The 24,025-nt window shown below is 35.1% G+C and overlaps 1 protein-coding gene across 3 annotated transcripts in view; it reads left to right on the forward strand.

Annotated features, from left to right (window-relative positions):
• Positions 1-24,025, forward strand: part of LOC115444450 — a 365,866-nt gene that overhangs the window by 6,137 nt on the left and 335,704 nt on the right. For all 3 annotated transcript variants that reach the window (XM_037446463.1, XM_037446477.1, XM_037446478.1), the window contains exon 2: positions 19,602-19,646. The gene's annotated coding sequence lies outside the window, so the exon portion shown is untranslated. The remainder of the gene's footprint in view (positions 1-19,601; positions 19,647-24,025) is intronic.

Here is a 24,025-nt window from a genome sequence, read left to right on the forward strand (position 1 = left end):
AGTGTCGGTTATTGAATTTCCAACGCGTGCACAATTTGTGTGAAATATTAACTGGGTTTGTATTCTGTGACAATTTAGAAACAATGTTACCACATTTATTTAATAAGCTTTTGGATGTAGTTACTGACTAAAAAATAAGAAAGCTTTATTTACCACAATCAAATATAGGTATGTAAAGTAGATGCTAATAAAATACATAATAAACAGTAAAAATAGTTGTGGATATCAGTTATATTTTTTACCAGGTTGGATAACCACCACCGTACACATGGCGAAAAAGTTATGTTCTTTCCGACATGCATTTCTTCGGGTCATCAGAAGCACAATGCTCATTCAATAAGATACGCCGATAAGATTCTAGCGATCGTCGATGGAGACAACAGTCTTAATGGTCGATATTTCAGAACTAAACATACCACCAGTTCCGCTGTTGTTATTTTGCCTTCTTTATTTCCTTAGAAGGCATTGAATTTAGCAACGCCAAGTCGCGGCGTATCGACGAAATTAAACTGAGAAATCTTTGTTATATGGAATGACTAAGGACTGTATTTCAGTAGTAATCAGCAATTCCTTATTTCAAAAGCACCAGGGGATGAAAGCAACGAGAATTCAAGCAGTTTGTCAGAAACTGAGTTTGGCGTAAATGCATCACGATTAATCGCAGTCGTAATGAAAAGGGTGATATTAATTAACACTATTGCAGGTTGCAGGCTTATGGGTTAGTTGTAGCATAACAACCCATTAACAATGTCTATTTTGGTCCTTAGTACTCAAAACTATGATCAATTTGCGCTTAGTGAACACATTTGATCTTCTAACGGAGATTATTTTGGATTTTGGAGTAATAACTTTCATTAATTAGATGTTCTACCAAGTGGACTATTTGGGTCGACAACTTAGTATCCTATGTTTTAGTTAACACAAAATAAAATACGTAGCGTGTAGTAAGCACGTACTATGAGATTAGTCGAATAGCGAAAATTCTGTTTAACACTGGACAAAACTAAAAAATAGACGATCACGAAATAGGTTACCGTGGCAGGATTTTCATCAAACAAACGATGTACGCAATCCATTGAAAAAGAAAACCATATGAGCGCACATTCTCACAGGTTAATTAACAACGCAGCAACAGCCGAAACAAAGAAATTACCAGGTAATTACAACAATGGACTGGCGTCGGACAAAAGGAAGCTCAATCGAGATGTTGACTCATTGCTTGAACACGAAGGGTCATCGCTGTGCACGCAATGCTTATGATGGGTTATATGGTGCTTATTTCCTTACTGTATTGGGTTTTATAAGGTTTGAAGTAATTATGCAGGATGGACGACGATTATGGAACCTTTATGGGGTTTACGTCATGGTGGGAGTTAATATTGCTTAGTGCAGCATTATAGTGCTGTTTTCATAATATTGGGTTGTATAAAAAATGATAATGAGTCAAATCTCAATACGTTTTTTAAGTCATATTTTTTATTTTATCCATTTCCTGACGGTGCTATTATTAGTAATTTGGTCAACATCAATCCCCCCTTAATATATATATATTGCGAGTTACTATGTAGAATACATTTGAGGACATTATGTAACCCAGTATGATACAGAAAAAGTTGAATTCCATAGTATTTATCAATGTTATTAATGTCAACATCGCGAGGCATCGTCTGGAATGTTATTTTATTCCTTAGTCGACATCAACGACATTAATTTAAAAAGTAAATGGTTTTTATTCTCAAATTACACATCCATTGATCCGAACGATTCCCATCACATTAAAAGTGTGACGGGCAGAACATAATGAAAATAATTATAAGAAAAATCCGTTGCAACATGCCAACGCCTTGAGCCAGTGCCGTTGTAATGAAGGGCCTAATAAATCGTCTACATGCCCGCACTATGTCCAGAGTAATTGAATTGTATAATGGTCAGATAATGACACGTGATGAGATAATAGTTGTGCAAGCGCGCCCATCAGCTTCGTATCAATTAGGTGGACTGTACCAATCAATGGCGCTACGATAGATCTTGAATGCACTGTAATAACTGTAGATGTTGGATGTAGTTTCTGTTTTGAGGTTGTTTTCTGGGTTGCTATTGTTTTAGTATGGTTTGAGAATATTGAGGTTTTAAAAATAAGGAATTACAGCTATTATTTTTAAGTTTAGACTGGAAAATTCTTGCAGAAATATATTGCGCGAGAACTTGCAGATGCGTTTACTAGCAGCATTATTATTATAGTTATAGAACTATGCATGCAACCCTTGCAGTAATTCGTATGTGTTTATACACGATCTAAAATGCAATCTTAAAGGATTGCAGAAGTCAGTGTTTGTTTGTGTTTACACGGTAAAATTTGCTAGTGAAAGATTTCTGCAAATTTTCTTGCTAATATAATTGTCCTTTAATAATATTAAAATAAAATGATATATGTACCTACTTACTTAATTTTATATAAAAAACCGACTATAGGTTTTAGGTAGAATTTAGGCGTTTTGTACTTACCAACATTTTATGTGTTTGTAAATTAGAAATAGCGATAAATAATTCTGCACTAGTTTAATGAATGAATACTGAAGATACGTCCATAATCATTGGATTATGCTAAAGTACATTATATCTTTCCAAGCGTAAATAAACATAGATTCAAAGAGAGCCTTGGTGTGTGATTATTCACATTATCTTTACAACACGGAATCTTGTTTAATCTGATAATGACCCAAATACTTTACAAAGGTGTGTTAGATCCACTGACATACTTGAAGAAACGCTTAGATAAATCAGTAATATAAGTGTCAATGCAAAAGCTACTTCCCAACCGGCCTCATAAATAGTCATTCCTATAAGATTCTGTTCATTAGATTGATAAGATGGTATCTAGGTATTCGTGAGGTATTTACACCATGAGATGCAGCTTCTTTTAAAGGCAATTTTTACGCGACTACGGCGAAGCGAGTAGGTTAGTCATATGCTTCTATATTAATAATTATTAATTTCTGCGTATTGTGTAAAAATGGATTTCATTATGAAATTTGCAACGCTCAAGCGCGGCGGCATGCCATTATGGTTAAGTTGTAGTCCTGTCCATAACATTACCGCTTTTTAGTTTCATTTTTACGTAGTCAGGTTTTATTATTTTTATTTGCTTCATTTACTCATATCAATGCAGGTTTAAAGTTCATTTATACGGCACTAACGCATGTGCCCTGCATGTTGCCAACATAAACACGTAATTCTCTCCGCTCATTAATTAAAACAAAGCTGCATATAAACTTTCTTATTATTTTCGTTATCATGCGTGTCTGAGCCCCTCGCATGTTTATTGGCCGTAAATATTATGACTTTTGGGGTTAATATAGTCTTTAAAAAGGGGTTATTTGTGTACGCAGTATATTTGTAGCGTTATCCATTTTTGGGGAACATTTGAACGCCATTTTAACAAACGCATATAACAGTTATGTGATACTTTATCTGAAATATAATCGTGTTTAATATATGCTATCTAGGTGATAAATGCCATCATATTTTAGAATGCAAATTGACGTAACGGATTGTAATATTTATGAAATTTAAATAAGAATGATTTAATGGTCACCGGATCTTATGCGACACGGCCGTTGATGCGGAGAAAGTCGTGTTAGTGCAATTTTGGGTTTTAACAAAATTAAGAACTTCCTTTTGAAAAAGTTGCTTTACTAGTGTCTAGAATGCTTTATTATTATGGTATTGCTGACATGGGTAATTAAATTAGTTGAAAAAATTACTTTTATTTATTATGTAAGTAAATATGTCCAGCAAATTCCTTGGTTAATATCATCGTAACAATGTTCAACATATTATTGTCAAATACTTATACCTATCTAAAGCCTTGCAAATTTGCCGTCTTTAAATAATTTCCTCTTAGTGTTTTATTCAAAACCCCTGATAGCCTTGCGAAATACTAAACTGTCTATCGTATCAAACGTTTCCACTAGAACTGTTCGTACATCCGCTTTAGTTTACTAGTCTTTTTGTACTCTTTCGTCTCTAATATCATTTCCTTACGATCTTTACCGCTCCCACACTGTCTTCCATCGCTCGAACTTATATAACACTTTCAATAGTTCTATTTCAAGTTATCTCGGTACTCCATTGACCCTTGCCGATCTGAAGCGGTCGTTTGCATGTGATCTTTCATTTCGATGTCGTTCTTACAATCTGACATCTCTCACGACTCCGGTTTCTACGTTTCCTTTGAAGGTTTGCCCCATGTATGTATTATCGTGTGTATCTTTACGTAATTTAGGTTTAGAATGTTATGTAATATTTTGCCAATTATAATTAGTTTCCTGCAAAGTGATCTGAAATTGCGGAATTGTGAGATTTGCATACGATACAAAAAGTTACATCCTGTATTTGACTTTCGAATGATGTCCGCATAATGTGATAAAGGTAATCTTATTAGTTTTTAATTTATTACTATTGGTACATATCGATTACATTAAGTATATTGTGATAGCGTCATTTGGAACACAAACGTGGTAATATGCGTATCAAAATGCAGTAATTTTACGATAATAAATTTAATATTATGTACTTTCCCATTTATTTTCTAGATTATTATTTTACTTCAATTTTAGATGATGATATATAACTGTAACCGAGTAGACCGTACGACGCAACGCAAAGAATCAATATAATAAATAATGGATGTTCGTGTGAATCGCATGCGCCCGACATTACCCGCCGCATTGCACTATCAAGGCCTGGCACACAAGTGTAAGGTTACCGACTGCACATATTACCTCATTATGTTATTAATTATTATAGAACATTCATGATATCTATAGTATTGCACACCTCTAACGACTAGGATAGTGTTTATTTAAATATCAGTAGTTTGTAGTAGTGCAAAATATCATATAATCAGCTTCACGATTTCCACTTCTAATCACGGTAGGCCTAAAGATTTCCTAGAGGACGTGTCAAAATCGGCCTGCATCCACGATGTTTCTGGAATTTCATCAAGTCGTCTATCCACTTTGCAGGGGCACCAACACCATTGCGTTTGGTGATCTAAAATATATTCAGGGTAATATTAACTTTCTACATTGTGGTAAGTATTATGTGTAATGACTGCATCGGTGGCGTAGTTGTAATGCGTACGCAGCACGAGTGGGAATACTCTGGGTCGAATCCCGGGTATGGCTAAAAATAATTGTGACTGAGTTGTTCCCTCTTAAAAATTACTCACACGCTGATCGCGGATGGATGATGGGTATTGGCGGTCTGATACACCCTTGCCTCTCAAAGCCGTTGTTCCTGCGCCTGATGTCTCTCTGGTCATGTGGGATTGTAGTGTCATCGGAATATTCTAATAATGAAGTTTGCCACCGTGGCCGAAATTCGGCTAGCAGGGAGTCATTCATTAATTATATGTAATAAATAAAGTGGCTGGACGATCACTGTATTTTCAGAACATATCAGCTGGATTCTTTCTACAAACTTAAGCACTGATTTGAAAATCCATGATATTCAACTCAGTTCAATGGACTTGTATGTCTATCGGTATGCAAGTAGCTTTAAAAGATGCCTTGACTATATCTATAAACTTGCTGATTCTAGCCACTGGGCAGTGAATTCAGATGTGATTGTTAAGACAACTAGGTAATAGACTCGAAGAACATACTAGTACAAATATTCGAGACGAGCGTCGCAGCGGGAGTCGTTTAACCGACGCTCGTTTTGTTTACACTACGGCTCTCAAGATGCATGAGGTTAAAAATAATCCCCCGTATAGTAACAGTAGTAAACAGTGTTACGTTGTATTCGCAGGGTTTTATAACTCGTTCACTTGTTACAACGAGATTACAAGTATAAGTGGTGCTCGAGGATTATTCGACGATGATGTACGCTTGAGAGCGCTAAATCAAATGTTATTGTATTTATGTCTTATAACTAAACGCATTAGCTACTTATTGGTACGTGAGATTAATTCTATTGCAGGTGTGATAGTATTGATGGATTTAAGTACTAAAATTTAGAAAGGGATTTTGGTCGTTTATAAAATGTGAAATTACACTATGTAATTATGTATGGTCACAAATGCTTCTGCCAAATAATATTATTAAATAGGAGTACAGTCCCGTGAATGGCTCAAAAGTGCTATGTCGAAGTAATTGAGGAAAATATATTTTTTTATCGCCTTAGCTGCCGTATATAATAGAGTTTTGGTGTAATGAAATAGATTTAACAAACATCGTCTTCTTGTTAAATCTTTTGCTCAAGCTTGACACCATCATCATCGGCCACGTGAAGTCTATTGCATGGCATCCTCTAAAGATTCCCAGACAAACTTGTCAGAGGCTTGCATTAAGCGTGTTCTTACAACCTTTATCAAGTCAGGTGGTAGTCCAACCCTGCGTTTAACGGTACGTGGTCTCTACGCGAGAACTTATTTGCTTCATCTGCCGTCAATTCTAAAAACCATGTGGCCTGCCCTCTGCAACTTTAGTTTTCCAATCCGCTGGAGTTCTCACCAAATCTGGTTCAACAACTTGCAGCAAATAGTTGCCAATTATACCTAAATCATCGCGCCCAGAAACAAATTCATCCATTAGAAAACACGTATTACAGAGGTATCATATCTACATTTGATTATTCAACGTATGTAAATATTTACAAAAGCACAAACAGTTCGTTTACAAAACAAAGTTTATGATCAGTGCATACGAGATGTACTGTCATAACACTTTTTGGAATTTTGTTGATACAATTATAACTTGGATGTACAGATAGAGGAATCACTTATGATAAGGATTTGTAGATACCAATAGTCTATAGATTTTCAAAAATCTTCTGGTTATTGTATGTAGAGTGTTTGGTTTTGACCTTTATTCTTTAGTTTAGAATATGTCTAAATGTAGGTGTAATTTTGAACTTGGTTGACTAATTAGAATCGTTGTTTGAATACACAAAATTCCAAATTAACATTATGTAAATTGTATTAACTCACGCCTATTATGTAATAGTAAATAATAAATCGATTTACCACGTCCAATGGCGGATAAATATATCAAACCGCATCAAATACTCCGTCATTTAATATCACTTCAAGGCTTATCTAATTGCAAGGCATATTTAACTTTCCTTCAAAATGATGTAATGACTGTATCCCTTATAAATTTGCAGATGATGACGTAATCATAAAGATTGATTTGCGTTAAATATTATGTCATAGTAAGTAACTTTCACTGATAAAGCGATTTTTAGGATTTGATAGCTGTGAAATAAAAAGTCCTTAAAATTTTAGGTGCGTGTTCCGTAAAGAACACGAAAGTTAAGTGATCTTACGAGTGAGCCATCCCTTCGTAAAGAAATCTACTTATTAATAAAAAAAAGTAAAAACAATATCCAAATATGTTCAATAGGAGTGCAGTTGGTTTCAAAGTAAATTTTCCGTAATAGCTGGATCTATTGAAAATATTGAAAGCACGGTAGAACCAAGTGTTGGCTATCAATTAACAGCGTGTATGGAGATCGACAGAAGAAAGCCACAGGAACTGGCGAAAGTGGCGCATTCAATCGTTAGCTTTGTAAATCCGTTGAGTTACGTCCACCGGTACAGCACTGCAGTCGATAAATGTCAATTTGTATCAGTGTTGTGACCGTAGGGAATCGATTCAGCACGCCGCGCCGCCGTGTGGTGTGCTGGCTAATTTTTGAGATATGGGTTGATGCCGATGCTTGGGAATGTTAAGGTGTGAATGGAAATACCACCTAATTTGGTCATTTTAAAATCTTAGGGATTGTTTAATGTACCAAAGATAAATTTTCTCCGAGATAATTCACCTACCTTTAGCAAACAGTTTAAATTTCGGAATGGAATCCCTGATTACTTTGGTACTGTGGTTCTTCAAAGAAATTAAATCAAAGAATAAATTGTCAAATTATATTTTTGGAGTCCCAAAATCGAAATCATCACAATCCTTTTAGGTCCATATCACAGTTTCGTGGTTACACGTTCTGTCCAGTTAAAAATATACAACACGCAAGTTAACCAAGCACAGCGTGACGCGCGAGGGCGTGCGTAATGACCGATAATGGCTTAATAATTAATCAAATAGTAACCATTGTTGTGGACTTTGATAACCCGTCATTATCGCCGCCCAATTCGCGGCTACACGCGCTAGCCAACGCAATGCGTACACCCGCATATGCTAATGTGGTTTATTATACGTGTTTTTAATTATGCATGTCGGGTTCGGAAGTGGGTTTACCTACTGGCTGCTGTGTTTATGATGCAGGTACTCAATTCTATCAATTTTAATGCAGCATGATTTGGTGGGATTGATTCTGATAGCTGTTTGGCTTTCCATTCAGGTTATTTTATTGAATTTCTAACATGATATCGTATTATTGAACCAGAATTCACACTTGTTATGGAAATTTGAACTAAAATCCGCTGTGGGTTGATGCGGGATAGTACTGTTTAAATAGATTGTATGGTTATCCAATAAAATAATGCTTGGGTTTATTACTTCTATAGTGCTTCAAATAAAAATACGAATATCGAAATACGAATATTTGCATACCTTCCTAATTGCTGCTGTTTACCGAAAACATCAGAAGCTAGCTCGATAAATATTAAAATAGAAGATTAGCCCTTTCAAAACATTAAGATGTTTTTTTAATGCAGGTCGTCATTATGTAGTAGAAGATTAGCATCTGATGGCCATAAGAAACTCCTAAATATTGTTGTTTTTGTATAAAAGGAATTTATACAAGGGACCGGCGTAATCTAATCATTACGTGTCATTATTCTTGGAGCAAAAAATGGTGGTCTCCGGTAATGGACGAAATCGTGACTTGGTAAAAAATAGATCATAATTAGAAATGTAATGCGCTACGAGGAATTTGGTGCATCCTACGATATTAGAGTTGAAATGGATGTTGATGCGATGTGATAAGTGTTGTTTGGAGGTATTATAAACTATTTAGCTTAAGAGTTGGCGCACACTGCAGAGAAATCCATGTCGGAAGGATGGCCACGCATGACTGGAGTTGTTACAACTTATGGACGACGCAATGCGTATAACATACGGTGCGGCAATATTTATGAAAAAATCGATGGCATGATTTTTTACGGAATGCCAACAAGCGTAAATATTCTACACATTTAAAAATATACACACAATATTTGCAGGTAAAGTAATTTTTCTGATGCTGAGAGCTCTGTATGTGCATTAGTAAACAAACTGCTCGGCAAACACGTGGAAGTTTTAAACGAAAAGCAATGTTTCGTGAAACAAACCATTTTTTTAATAAGTTGCCCTTTTCTCTAATGAACACTTTTCCATTTACACAAGTTTAATTTTTCTCTATATTGACTCCTCATCATTCATCGTTAAGCTTACTAAGTGGTTTCAAACACACCTAGTTATTGTATTACTATATTTACGTAGCACCGTGTATTATCCGTGTTTTGATCTCGAGGGGTTGCCGTTCAGTTCCCCGCGTAATTTGTGTCTACAGGAACAATTCGGTGGGAAATTACGAGGGCCGTGCGTGGTCGTAATTTATTACAATCTGTTTATTTTTAGAACGTAACGTAATACGGTCAAGAAAGTGCAGTTCATAAGAAATTTATAAAAAAAAAAAAATATTATTATACGGGCACAACAAAGTGACCGCACTGCACCTGATGGTAAGTGAAGTGGGATCTAATACAATGTCGACTGACGAGAGATGATTACCACTCGACAGTCGGCACAATTATGCCGGCCTGCTGGAACCGGATATACGCAAGCTGATCCTGGAACGCGACACACTTGCGTGGGCCACTGTGGTGCGTTTTAACAACTTTTGTACGGTGGTCTGTATCCGAGCGGATACAAAATATATTATTCTACTACCACTGAGTTTGTTACAAAATATACAGCTTAAAACAATTATTTTTCGTTGAGTATATCTTTGCTTTGTTTGAAGTAAACAAGATGCAGTCTTCGGTTAATAACGTTGTTTTAAGAATATAATATAAATATAATGCATACATTTTAGTGTAAACTGCCTAGGTGCCTAAAAAAGACATCCTTATATAAATATAAGTATGACGTAAATATAATAAAAATCAATGCGCGTGTGTTAGGTCAATTTCAGTACTGAGATTCTAAGTAAGACAGCATTGCAGCAAGCAGATATTAATTGGTGTAATTTATAATTGTCTTATATGGTGTATGTTTTGTTGGTTGTCCTATTTAATATAGAAAATGTTGAGACTAAACTAGACAACACATCCATTATTAGAAAAGATACCGTAATTTTCTTCCAGTCGCTCACAAAAGAAAGTAAAAGGCCCGTAATTACATTGTTATGAGAACACATTTCGTAAACAGTCCGTAGTGATGTAGGGTCGAATATGGAGTTTGTACAGTTGTTTAGATTATTACTATTTCGGATGGAAACAATACTTTGTGTTTGAAGTTGCCCTATTTAGATAGATTGCTAATGTTAGAATAGAGGCAGGTGTGTAAACACCGTTGAGATGTTTCACAACACACTTAGACCATTATAAGGTCGTGTTTTCGCCTTTGTACTGTTAACCTATTTTTATAAATGTATTATGTAACAACAGAAGTGCTTATGTTCGACCATACTAACATCTAATTAAATTTCCATTTATATTGATTTTATAATGGTGATGGAGTAAAACGAAGCTTATTAAGGCTGTTTGGTTTTACTAGTAACAAGCGGTATCGGTTAACTATGCGTTGGCCAACGTTATTAGAATTTTCAAGACTTGTAAGTTGTAAAACATTTAACGACTGGCATTTGACTATTAAAGATTGAATACCCAACATCCACCGTGGTCTACGATGCATACAGGAACTCAGGATTCTAATTATTTTATCATTCACACCGTTAATGATTTGCATCTGCGTCACTGCAGATATCTTATTAACGCAAAATTAATATTCCAGTCTATCTATATTCATACGTTTTAGAAATCTTCGGTTTATATCATCTTCTATAATAATACCTAAGAACTTATGATTTACGATTTCATTTGGCAGCACACGTCCGTCACCTACATCGACGTTAATTATATAATCCTTTCTAAATCTACTATTATGTTTAATATTTAAATTAAATATCGCACCTATATTCACTTTTACTTCACCAAGAAGGCACAATGTTCAATAAATATGCATGAAGATTCGATGTTTAGCCGCACCGGCCGACACCACAAAGGTTTCTATAAAACGGTAGTTGTAATGTAAATGACGTCTCGCCTTATTGTTTTCGTGATGGCAATGACTCGCGCGCTTTCCCGTTCGGCCCCGGCATTCGTGTTTCTGGGATACCGCGTTTAGATGCAACAGTTGAAACAGTGGTGCAGAATCTGATCTGCCATTGTTGTGTCTGTTGTCTTGATTACTTGTAAAGTTTCTAATTACCTACTTTATTGATGGTCTGCTACTTTGTAAGTTTGTTAATCGTGTTTTACTTTTTACGAAGTGTTTATCTAAGAATAATGTTTGCCGGGTCTTTCTTTATTGTTTGTAAAGGCTTATCCTGGTAGTATCATAGGACGTTCTTCTAGGTTACTGTATAGAATAAGTTGATTATATCAACGCTATAGCGTAGCGTCGTGCGAGTGTGATTTAATAGAATGTTATTTTGTCCCGGTTCATTATGATAAATTGAATCATAATGGAGACATTAGGTTAGATTGCTCAATTGATTTAAATTTGCATTGTGGGAAGGCAAGTTATGAAATATGTAGTACAAAATATAAAGAAATAGATTGTATGTTAATTGAGTATGTTTTGTAGTAATGCTGTCTTTTTGCGATGACAGTTCTTATCAACTATCCAACGGTATTCGTCTATTACAAATATAAACCTCGTTACGATTATTTTTACCTTATAACTCGTGTTTGCTTCTGAATTCTGCCAAGGTTTTGACATGCATTAATTTTTTAAAAACAAGTGCTAGAACAAACAAACTAAATTTGGTACGTTTATCTAAAGTTTTAATTTTGCTTATCTATGCATAATCACTAACGCAGTTGGAAACAATGAGATTTTTCATTATACACGTTACATAGTTTATAAAATAACATATTGTTTTACTGCCTTCATTGTTTACTGCGTTCATGTATTATAAGTGACGTTTGTAAAGTTGAGTGGCTGAATGATCGCCTAATGCGCTGAATTCTTGTTTATGTTTAGCAGAATTGTCTCTATTTGTACAATTTGACCCTAGGTTATTCTGGCGAAAGGCGAGCCCAATGAGAAATTGTAGAAAAGCGTTGCAAGTTCTTGTCTAGATCCCATGGTGAAAATGATTAATGTGTCCACTAACTATCCGTAATAACTACAGTGTCTTTCTAAGTAAATGTGTTAGAATTTAATACTGATGTTTTTGTAGTGATTTCTAATCTAGTTTTATAGGAGCCTCAGGCGAAATAAGTAATACACCGATAATGCTAAGCCACTATCACCAGACAAAGCTTACGCGTTCTTTTGAATAAAATTCACCGATATATCATGTGTGAGCAAAAGTAATTTTTATTTGAAAAATCATATATAAATTTGTCAAAAGATTCAACCGAGCAATTACATCTCAATTTATCAAATCAATCACCGCAAAATCGGCAATTAAGTTTGTAAAAGCATAAACCACTTCCGCGACTCATTAAAGAGCATGACACCGGTATGTCTCGGTAGACTTCGTATTGCGTAATCGTGCGCATAACATCTCGTCTCGGATCCCTTACAAATACGATGTCATCTAAACTGTCGTGATCGGTTACTCGTCACGTAATATCTTTTTTCAATTGCTTGCTTTCTGCGATGGCTTTAAATTTCATTGGTCCGTTCTGTGCGAACGACTAGTGTGTGAATTAATTGTTTGATTGATTGATCAAGTTTATTGACTACTGACAAATTGTTTGTTAATTAATTCATTTCAGTTATGATAATATTGTATTTTAATATCGATGACTCTTTTATGATGTTGGTGGTATAAATATGGTGGTATTTATATTAAATAGTAATTAGCTTAGAAAGAAAAATACATTTTGAGTGTTTGTTTCATAGTGATTTAAAGGAAATTGGATCGCTTGATGTTTGCTTCATAAATTAATGTGTTGGATGTTTGTATCATGCGGGCTTGATAATAAATTGATTAAGATAAGCGAGTTGTGTGACAAATATAATTTATTTATTTATTTTTGGGTTTCCGCTGGAACTATATGGAACATATAGGAGGATGTGTTGTGTGTCCGTCTGGAAACTTTAAAAAGGTTTGTCTCATTTTAGGGTTAACCACAATGAGTATAACTTACTGCTATAGTTCTGATGACTGTAATGAGACGCAAATTCTCGTGAGCCGACAACATATTAGTATTACTCTATTATAACTATTAGATCCCATGGTGTAATTCGGTCCAGAGACGCTTTTCCAGGGTATAAAAAACAGTTTCTATATGTTTTAAGTGTGTTCCCATCGCCCTAAATCATTTGGTATTATTGTACGGCGCCATTTCTCCGAGTGCGACATTGTTAGTAAAACGTTTTGCGGTTAAACTGAATTCTCGATGTCGCTAGTTGCAATTAGGGCTGACCGAGTTTGCCTTAGATTGTAAGGAATGCACTAATGGGTAACCGTTGCTGTTTTAAAATGACTATTATAATGATTAATTGGTACAAAAGATCACTAATGGTAAGGTTTTATTTTTTGCTTTATTGGAATTGTTACAAGGTATTTCCTCATTTTCGAATTACACTATTATATTTAAAAGCTTAGCATCTAAGCAGTAGTAATACTTTTTTTTTATTTTTGGTATTCAGGACCCATAATTTTTTTAAATTGTTTTTTTCGAATAATTATTAAACCGAATCGTAATAAACATCGTACGAAAGTAAAACGGCAGCAGCTAAACGCTTAGTTTAAGCACTAATTACAATGGTATAGTTAAAATTACTTAACGAATGCATTGAATAATGTATTCAGAACAACAGTTAGCCGATTCTCATGCTAATTGCGAGTACACACTCACGTGGGACTTTACGACATTATTGAACCCAAATATTTGTTTTTAAATTTGAAAATTATGCGACGATTTACAACTGTGGGAATTAGGAAAATGGTTTAATACTTCTTTTGACAGCTAGTTTAACTGTTTTTTTGTTGTTGTTGTTGGTTCCATTTCTATGCACGTGGGTTAGTTTGTTAAGAACATGGTGATTTGTTACTCACACGGCATTCCTCGAATTGGAATCTTGGTCATCGTGTTTTTGATAAGTAACTTTAACCTTCTTTATATGTTTGATTAAGTGCTTTATTAGTCACATGATTATGTTTTATGAGCAAATTGCACACCGTTAGGTTTGTAATTTGTTTTAAACTTGAATGTCCCCGATATGTAAAGGGCACACATGATGGCATAGTTTCATTGCATTTCAATGCATTGACAAACTGGTATTGGTTCGGTGTGGTAGATTATGGCATACATTTTCGGAATATAAATGGAGAATAATTTGGAATTTGGTATAAATTAGCTCATTGCCCTTTCAGAAGATTAATTTTCAAAGACCACATTATCTTTAACATTGAATCTACTTCCACCAAAATCTAAATAGGATACCAGATCTCCAATCAATAGTGTCAATTCCCAGTTAAGCCCATATCTAATTAACATAGCTGTATTAATTCATGAAGCATTTCGTACATGTTCTATATTACCGCTTTATCTACGTGCCTTAAGTGGTGCAATAAACTATCCCTTTGTAGTGACTATAGCGCTGGCATTAAATGTGGAAACTACACGGAGCTCGGACATCGAGTGCTTATTAAAGGTTATGGCCAATGCGATGTACAGTTATGTGGAATCGATGGCCGGCCTGCGCCTAGGACAAGATGGCGCACCCTTTATCGTTCGCGTGGTTAGCCGAAAGTAATTGTAATTGTCTTGCCGTGACGAAGAAAATAAGGTGAGCTTAATAAAGGCCTTGTTAGTGATTATGTCGGGGTGGATCAATTAATGTACTTGTATAGGTGGACGCTGCGTTAAAGAAATGTGATTATAGTATAGATTAATGTGTGGATGGTTGAAATAAAGAGTAATTCATAACTTAAAAATTCGGAACAGTTCGAAAAAGTTGTGTAAATCCGAAAATAACAATCGTGGTTTATTTTCTTTGTTATTTGTAGCATGTATGCGCGCCGACTCCAATAGTTACCATTACTTTGTCTAGTACATTGCGGTAATTGGGTATTGTTTAAGACCACAGCTTAGTGAATGTTAAACGAATGGAATTTTAGGTATTGTTTTTCGTATACTTTGGAATGTAGTCACCCTTTAATATATTCGAGGATTATTGAATTTATCTAATGCTAAATCATAATTTATACACAGCCAAGAAATTATTGAATTTCGAAAATTCCAACAATGTGAAAATACAGTCACGATGCCAAAAATGTAAGCGCCATTTACTCCATGGTAATGACAATACAGTTTAAGATAAAGTGATTTTACAGCTTCGTAGATAGCACGTAAAACGCCGATGTACACTCCGCTTTATGATGTTATTAACCGTTCCCGACAATTCACACTCAGCTTTATGAAACACAAATGGACATAATTAAATGTTTTAACACCGGTCACGTTATGAACCCCAGTGCTGTGGGAATGTGGTGACAATGATAGCATGTTGCATAACTTTGTATTACATATCGCTGCAGAGGCGAACACGGAATGGCTAATGAACTGTAGAGGATAAATCTACTGAATGTAGTTCATTCATGTCGAGGAATTAGTCGCCACTAGACTGGCGTTTATTACTTAGTTTGGATTAACTTTGATGTTTACTGTTATAGTTGCAATTTACTTTCTAGGGTAAGGACTAAAGGATAAGATGGCCTTGGGTCATTTGTATTTAATATGCTAACCAAGACAATGTTAATTTAATTCATTATATATCTTTTTTATGAATGAAATGCTTTAAAGTACAATAAAAAAACTACATGATTTTTTTTCGCTGTATCATCTTCGATCTACAATAACACTGATCGAATCGAAATCGTATCATGCATGTACTGTAAGATTATACCTTGAACTGATTTTGCAAGGAGCAACACCAGAGTTTCTTGCATGTTCTTCTTTGGTGAGAACTGCTTTCGATAAATATGTTCTTTCGTAATAATGTATAACATACAATAGAAATAAATTATTTGATTTCATTTCAACGAGCTTTATTATATTTGCCTTTAGTAAAGCTTTTACAACTACACAAATTCTCGTACTATATTAACCAGATCAAACATTATTAGAAGACAAAGAAATTACTATACTCTAGTCGCATCAGATAGACATGTGTCACAAAAGTGTGTTAAATGGCAAAAGAAAATTGGAAAGTGCGACAAGGGGGTCATATCAGTAAATGCGCGTAAATGTAAGATTGCATCGTGACGATCTGGACGTTTGCAAAGCGTTTCACACTGAGTACTGACCGACAGCCGCTGGCGTTGAGGGCCAGCCACTATCGCTAGACAGTATCGTTATTACTTTCCAGATAGAAGCTAAGTGGCGTATTATGTTGACATGAAATGTGAAGGAATCTGTAAAATTGCTTGTCTAGTTATTAGAAAGGGGTATGAAGCAGGAATTGGATGATGCGCTAGCTGTTGTAATCAAAGGTTTTATCTTGACGTAGTCATTGTCTCGGTCTGCTAATTGTTTCACAATAATGGAGGTCGTCCAATACGTATGAAGGCATCATGCGAGGCGTCAGTCATACCACAGTTTCGTACAGCAAAAAGTGCTTGCCATTTTTTTTTTTGTTTGGATCGAATGGAATGAACCACGATCTTTACTAAAAAATTGAGATAAGTGTAGTCTTTTTGGATTTTTTCGCTTTTAACTTCATCTAACCTGGTTATAGATCACAGCGTCGATCGTGTTGGCGGATCAGTAATTAAACACGATTTTCCTTTCTTGAACGATTTATTTTGACCTCGAAGTGGCGAGATATATATTTTGCTGTCGAGTGGTTTATTTCAGAAGAATTGATCGTTTGATTATGTTGAAATATTATAAATTATTTGAATGATGATTATGGTGGATGCAAGATGTACCAATTCTGATGAGGAAGTTTCTTTAAATATGAAATAGAATTTTTAAAAACTATCGAAATTGTTTTTAGCTTAATATATTGTTATACACAGTTGATGCTTTAACACTGGAAGTAAAAACATGAAAAAACATAAGAAGAGTCTCTTTACAGTAATATATTAATTAATGTTGTTATTTTTAATAGTGACCTTCACGCACATCATAGACAAAATAAAAAGATGGAAGCATAACCTCATTTGTAACTTAACAGAAATTACACGTATAAGAGCATTGCTTTATACACAAATTCATGGTTCCAATTTAAATTTATTAAATCTAATTAAACAGGTTTGTTGGTCAGATGCAGTTGTCGAAGTGTTGTGTTAATCTCTACAAGTGTGTCAAACGAGTAGGCGCCAACTAATTGACAATATCAAGTCTTTATTGCTGGCACATGGCTAAGTGTTTGGCACTAAAGTATGGTATCTTTTGCGAGCTATGACTGCAAGGGTAAGTACTAGAAATAGCTAGATATAAGTTGGTTTGTTGATTCGAAATAAGAAAGCGTTGATCTGGTATTAAATCAGTCTTAGTTTTGGTGTCATCGACACTTAACTCGAACAGATCTTAAAGGAATCCACATGTCACTTAACAATGCATTTCTTAGAATGCGTCGGTGTCGTCTCGCGAAACGATTGCGTCATACCAATCTCCATACCGAAATGCCAAAGTACACATAACGTTACCCATTTTCCCATCTAAAGTAGCTAAATATGACAACCAAACATCTGAAATCGAGCTGTAAACACCGTATTATCCAAACCGACGTTCGACGTATACCGACTTCTATGGAAATGAGAAGCAAAAGCAATGCGTTAAACGTTACGTTGCGCAACTGTTAACCGTTCCCCATTGATCAGTAATTAGATCAGTTCTCACACGTTAAGTTGACTCTTTTCTACGTTAACTGGCTGCGACCGGGCCGTTTACTATTTGCATGTTTCATTTAATGTATTGGATGTTAGATTTCGTATGTTAAGTGGACGGTATTACTCAACTCAGTAATTGTTGTGTATGAGGATGTTGATCGCTTGAACTTGAGAGGTGTCTCAAGTCAGTTATGTATAGCATAAAATAAAGTTGATGTAATGCATTTGTTATTGTTTAAGATTACCATTGTCATAGAAATTATCACTACAGGCCATTAAATTACTAACTATTAAAATTGTCAACTACTTGCCCAATTATTAATACAATGCAAACTCCTTTTCTAAGTAAATGAAAAATGGATGGCTTTGTTTCTTGTATATTCTATATCCCTTTTAATTAAAAGCAATAACGTGAAGAAAAATGACTTACGGCGCACTAACTTGTTGTTTCTGTAACATCTTTTAATAGTTTCAAACGTAGTAGTACTAGTTAAGAAATAAACGAGCTAAATTAATAAAACACATAAAAGGGATGTCCTGAAATACACTGGCATCTGGCCGCTTGCCAATGCAGCTCCGGTCATCGCTTAGATTAGAAACAAAATGGCGTCCCACTAAAACCTTACCAAATATTTACACAAAATTAATTTTAATTACGCTTTTAACAACTTTTACCTTTCTAACGCATGTTGGATGTTTCTTTTTGTGATTTATTTCGATTTTATTTAAATACAATTGAGATTGGAAGACTTGTATAGCTCAGTCAGTCCTGAGAGTTACTGTAATATTATACTTATGTCGAATCGTTGACTTCTTGTAGGTAGTTGCTGATTATCAACAGGACATTAGCCTTTTTTATGTTTACAATAACATTGAAATTATGCCTAATGTTCGGATTTTTGTTGATGTTAATTTCATTTTTAAAATCCTTCCACGTCTTTGAAACTAAGGACCGCAGCAAGAATATCTTTTGCTTTTGATCTTCTTTGTTTTACGTTATTCGGTTGCTCTGTCTATTTTAGTTTACTGCTTAGATCTTTAACCTTGGCTGAGAAAGATTGTGCTTACGGTTAAGTAACAATACGGTGTCTAGACTAGTGAGACATTTTATAATTTATACTGATTAAAGTTATTATTCAATTTTTGTCGCTTGCCACCAAGGATGAAATAATTCAAAATTTAGAGAAAATTAAACACATTAGGTTAAACACTAATTAAAACACTGAAAATGTTAAGCCAACAATTTTGAAATTAACAGACCATTAAAAAACATATTAGATTAATCAGTAATTGAAACATTAAAAATGTTTACAAGGTTGCAGCATTTATTTTATTCAAATCGCTATAATATTCCCTTCGTCTTTGTAATGCGTTCCAAACTTTTGTCTATAACTGGATGTTCCGTCAATGTTTGCTTTTCTTCTTTTTCGAATATACATATGGCGGAAACTCGTCAAAGGATGCGCACCTGACAGACAAACAAACTTAATGAAGTTGTGCTTTTTATTTTTTTATTATTTTTCATGTCTTTGTTGGCCATGTCAACACTCGCCTAATGATGTGTATTGTTTCAGGTGCGATCCCAGTATTATGATAACGTAATGGACTGTATTATATAGGTGAGTAGTATGATATTACTATGGATAAATTAATAGACAATTCATATTATTAGGAAATATAAATGTTTGTATTGTATCATTTTTGTGTAATATTAAAGTGTCTGGTTATTTCCGAAATGCGAAATATGTTTAACTTTCCTCAATCCTGCAAGTATTTGGAACATTGTATTCGTATGTTTATGTTTACTCAGTCCTTTTATCTGCAACATTGAAAGAAATATTCTTGCTTCTGTTTATTGTCCGCTTTAGTGTACCAGGATGTTTGAGCTCCTCCGGCAAGAATTACAAATATTGCGGTATCGAAGAGTATTTATTGCATCCAAATAACCGATTCAAGAGTTATGTATAAAGACGTCTTCTTCACGGTCGAGCGATCAGTTCAAGCTCAGTGCTCGAGACAAAGTCATTTTACGGTCCGCGGCCCGCCCTGTGGATGCTCCAGATCTATTTTCTGATTACTACCATCGCGAGCCAAAACGACCAGCAATAACTTGGAATTTATTTAAATTTCACTCGGGGATAGTTGGTGCTTTCTTTTGTGTTAAATTATAAAATCATTGGTTGTTATTTTATTTAGGGCCCGTTTTACAACTTCTGAGTTAATGCTATTCGCCACATAAACATATAAACCAACCAAACGCAAAAATTCGACTACAATCTATTCTCTTTATAAAATCAGCACTACCTGCATTAGCTGTTTAATATGATTGCCTTAAATTAAATTGAATTAAAACTTGTGAAAGATGCCCTTAGCGTTCTAATACATATTATTAGATATTTTCATTATGCGATATAATCTGGGTAATAATCATGAAGTGATATAGCTGAGAATAATTGTATTAATAATGAAGGAAACTTAATTTTTCCACGTTGCTCACATCCCCGATGACAAAACCTCCGTCTTAAACCAACTATGACACAACGTTACAAAACACTTATGCACAGATTATCTAATCGTGGCGGTGTGTTCTTTAATTATTGAATACAATAAGAGCAATTATACATCCTGTGGGTTGCTTAAACAACACAGTACGCACCATGAATATGTATCGTCAAAGCTTCCGATTTGTAAGAGTTGTAGGTGCTTGATTATGATGTAACGCTCTGTGACAAATTTTGTGACTGGGTGTTTGGGACACAGAATAACTAAAGAGATGGGTTTCATCTTTGATAAATTTTACGTTGAGTTGTTATATGGTGTGATTTTTTTGCATAGCGATTATGTGTAGTTTCAATATTGAACTGTTATAGTTTTGAGATACGAGTGCGTGCGTCTATTAGTTGCTAGATATATTTTTTTTATTTAATACTGGAGTCTGATTGTTCTATGATCATTCTATTGTAGTTCTTAGCGTATGTTTGAGAGACCTATAACAATATTTATTCCAAGATCAACTTCAACCTTCCGAGTAATTTATGCTATTCTTGGGCTTCTATCGTTCTTATGATTATGGTAGTCTGGAGAACTTTCAATTAAGCTTGAAACCAATAGACTGGCTCAACTACACTCTTCTCATCTATGTTACACATACTACCTACTTCCACAGCGGCTAGCCTGACACATGCGTGGGCGTGCGCGCAGTCAGCTGCAACCGCAAGCTAACTGTCATCGGAGTAGGCGCTGATTCCAGTATTGTGACCGTTATGTCGTTTAATTTATGACTGACAAATAGCTATCAATGTGTAGGTCTACCATCCCTTGAGTAATCGACGTAGGGAAAACCATAAAAATCCTAAACAATTAAAAGTTTATTAAGGACACACACCTTTGTTGCAAGACCATGGCTCGGCAAACGTAGTGTAGGACGCCCTCCAGCTAGGTGGAGTGACGATCTGCGAAAGGTCGCTGGTAAAAACTAGATGCCAGGCCGAAGACAGGGTAAAATGGCGCATATTGGAGGGGGCCTAAGTCCACCATTGGGCGAAGATATAAGCTGATAATGACCTTTGTTGCAATGAATATAATTGTACAACGATCAGTTTCGTCCTATTTTGTATAAACTGCCAGAAAATTGGGTTTCCCTAAAACACTGGATTTCATTACATCACTTTAAAAAGTATCCCCGGATGTTCCCATCCAGTAATCTAGGACAAGTCCGGGGAAACTCGGACGGATGGCGGCCCTACCAACATGCCCATTGGCGACCAAGCCGGTTACTGAAATGTTATGCGTTTTTGATGAATGATTTATAAAGATAGACGGGTCGTCGCAACTCCAAAGACGTTTATTGTTTACGATATGCTTCAATAGTTTACGAGCGATAATATCTTGAAGGCTTATAAAAGAACAGTTAGTGTTTTTATTTTTATTATGGTAATTTGATGGATCGGATTTGTGGAGTCTCATGGATTCTTAATGAAATTTCTACTACAATTTTCCGAACTACTATATAATAAGCGATATCAAATAATACCCATATATATTGTCAATGGAAAATATATTAGCTTAACACTTAGATGGCAAGATTGCTATTGCTGTTAATATACAGTCGTATGTAAATTGAATACTTCTTCACTTTCTATATAATACGAGTATGTACTATTTCATTTAGTCTTTACTAAGGCCTCTATAATACTGTAAGCGTGTGAGGCTGTTAGAACTTCGAAAACAAAGTTTATGTTTTATAAAGTAACCAGCATTAATTGTGAATAGACAAGGCAATTCTCCAATTACGAATTATACAATGTGTCAACAACATGGACACGACGATATGGATTTCCACAATCGTTTCAAAGATGGCGGCTCCAGTTATCATCATCATCATTTCAGCCGGGAATCGTCCACTGCTGGACATAGGCCTCCCCCATTGAGCGCCATAGGGACCGGTTTTAGGCCACCCTCATCCATCGGACTCCGGCGACTCTCACCAGGTCGTCTGTCTATCTCGTGGGGGGTCTGCCTATGCTGCGTCTCAGGGCCGTAGCTAGACTTGAATTTAAGGTAGGGCAGCTGTTTTTAAAAGCAGGGCGGAAATAAAAATGTTACTAGATCTGATCTGCTCAATCGATTTTTTTTGGTTTCCTTAAAATGTGAAGATGAGCAAAAAAAAAAAAAAGATTAATTTACTTACGTAATTGTTAAGGTAATATACACATTGTAACAAAATTCCCATAAATCTCGAAAGAAAGTATTTCACCCATCAATACGAATAACTCTTACTATGGGACCAACTTCCAAATCGTAAAATAAAACCGCTACTCCATATATATACATTGAGTCGTAATGTACAATTTTATTGATTATTAAGGTAGGGCATTAGTATTTTAAGGTAGGGCATTAGCATTTTAAGGTAGGGCATTACCCCTCAATGCCCCCCCCCTAGCTACGGCCCTGCTGCGTCTTCCGGTTCGTGGTCGCAACTCCAGAAGTTTTCTGCCCCAATGGCCATCAGTTCTATGAGCTATGTGTTTTATGTTCAGCTCCAGTTATGTTTTATGAAAATCCCTAATTCCAATAGACACTGGTTATGCAATACCACGTTATTTCAAGAATTCAAAGCATCAGCCAACGCCAGATGACGCGGGATGTCGAGTTTCATGGTGTTTTTAATATTGTAATAGGAAGCGGACGGCGCCGTGGCTGCACGAAATGTGTTGGCGACGATTTATTTATTATGTGCATTAGTTCAGTGTTGCAATTCAGGATGGCTTGTTTATAAGTTTATATCGGCATGCACGCTATTAATTAGTTGGGGAATTTTTATGTTTTTATTTAGGTTGGATTTACATACGATGTTGACGGAGATGGTAGTTTATGATGTATGAAAAATTATTTTCTGTTGTTAATTAGATAACTGATATTTGGATCAAGAGTATAATATATTGATGTTTAAAGGCTAATTGAATTGACCGATATTTTTTTTCGGAAAAAATTAACTAGCTTAAAAAACATAGAAAAAAGTGCTGATTTTAATTATTTGTGTATCTTAGTGTCGCAAAAAAATGTCACTTCAGTCAATTAGACTTTCAACCGTCGTATTATTAAAATAAAATTGAATACTAACTAAAAAGTAGAAAGTCTTTCTCATAAGATCAGTGCATTTCATTCTATTTAGATGCGATCAATGTATTTTTTCCGTCGTCTTGCATTAACATCATTATCTGTACATCCACGTCAATGCATCCACACAAAAAGTATATAATAATGTATCAAAGTAATCACTAGTGGAAGGCGGAAGTACGAAATCTCTCACATCGGTGATTTACGAAGGCGATGCTCATTTGTCGTTATTTGCTTTCATATAAAACTAACGCGTATTTAATGTTTCGCTCTCGATTGGATGTAAGTTTATTTAGTAGTTTTGTAATGGAGAAATATATAGAATAATTATGAAATATATGTAGAGTTTACACAGATCAGTGATGTATCGAGTGTTGTT

This window comes from Manduca sexta, chromosome 6, assembly GCF_014839805.1.
Source record: "Manduca sexta isolate Smith_Timp_Sample1 chromosome 6, JHU_Msex_v1.0, whole genome shotgun sequence".
Taxonomy (NCBI): Eukaryota; Metazoa; Arthropoda; class Insecta; order Lepidoptera; family Sphingidae; genus Manduca; species Manduca sexta.